We start from the raw sequence: 1,397 nt of genomic DNA, 5'->3' as shown, positions 1-1,397 counted from the left end.
CAATCTTGGCTCACTGTAACCTCTGCCTCCCAGGTTCAAGTGATTCTTGTGCCTCAGTCTCCGCCTTCTGAGTAGCTGGGACTACAGGTGCACACCACCATACCCGGCTGATGTTTGTATTTTGTTTGTAGATATGGGGTTTCGCTATATTGCTCAGGCTGATCTTGAACTCCAGGCCTCAAATGATCTGCTCTCTTTGGCCTCCCAAAGTGTTGGGATTACAAGCATGAGCCACTGCACCCAGCCTATTATTATTATTATCGTTATTATTATTCTTTGGCAGAGCTAGCTGAGGTTTATTTTGGACCAAAAAAAAAAAAAAAAAAAGCAATTGAATTGTTTTGTAGCTGGAGGCATGGGCAAGGGACTTCCCCAGGCAGTAAACTCCCCCACGGGTGGACTGAGGGCTAGGGCTGAGCCTCAGGTGGGTCTCCTGTTCCCTGTGCTCCCCAGCACAGCAGCCTCTGTGGCAGCTGCAGGAGGGGCCGGCTGGGAGAGGCTGCCGTGGCTGTTCACTTGGGCAGGACATCAGAGGACTCCAGCTTCCCATTGCGGGTCTTGATCTTCTTCACAACCACGGCCCTGGTGGAGCTGGTGCTGCTGAAGGAGCTGGAGCCCGCGCCAGAGTCAAAGCCGGAACCCAGGCTGCAGCTGAGGCTGGGGCTTGTGAGACCCCCAAAGGCCGAGCTCGGACCACCTGCATAGCTGCTGGAGGTCTTTGTATGGGTACTCCTGTTCTGCATCCCAGACTCCAGCCGGCTCTCCTCGCCCTCCGGCAGCTTCCTGTAGGTGGCGATCTCGATGTCCAGGGCCAGCTTGATGTTCATCAGCTCCTTGTACTCATGCATCCGCCGCGCCATGTCCTGCTTGGCCCGCTGCTGGGCGGCCTCCAGCTCAGACAGCTTGGCGTTGGCATCCTTAACGGACAGCTCTCCACGCTGCTCGGCATCGGGCAATCGCTGCTGACTCTGGCGCAAGCCTCGCTCCCGGCGCACGCCGATCTGGCTTTGAGGCGCTCGTAGTCTCAGCCTGGACGCGCACCAGATGTCCGGGTGCAGTCTCGTGACGAAATCTCGAGTCTTGTTCGCGTGCGGCCGCAGGGTCATTCCCGTGTCTCACCAGCCGAATTGAAACTTCCCCCTCTATGCCCCCCAGCGTCTGCAGACCCACATTCATGAGCTCTATCTTGTGTCACCACGCCTGTCGAGAAGGGCGCTCAGCCGTGGCTACGCTTGGCAGATGTGCCATCGAACTGCCACCTTGACTCCAGTGCCCGATATGCTGGTTGTCCACTGGCCACGGGAGCGGCTGTTTTCCATGTGGAGCAGCACCACGAGAGATGTGTCGGAGAGTCTGGGACTGCAGCTCCGGGATCCCAGCTTCATACAGCTGCCTGA

General features: G+C 57.5%; 1 pseudogene; it reads right to left on the bottom strand.

Annotated features, from left to right (window-relative positions):
- Window positions 1-512: 512 nt before the first annotated feature.
- LOC108528597 (keratin, type II cytoskeletal 8 pseudogene) lies at window positions 513-1,106 on the bottom strand (annotated as a pseudogene).
- Between the last annotated feature and the right edge of the window lie 291 nt (window positions 1,107-1,397).

Source organism: Rhinopithecus bieti, unplaced genomic scaffold (genome assembly GCF_001698545.2).
Source record: "Rhinopithecus bieti isolate Rb0 unplaced genomic scaffold, ASM169854v2 scaffold_5002, whole genome shotgun sequence".
Classification (NCBI taxonomy): Eukaryota; Metazoa; Chordata; class Mammalia; order Primates; family Cercopithecidae; genus Rhinopithecus; species Rhinopithecus bieti.
This window is presented reverse-complemented; position numbering and strand designations above follow the sequence as displayed.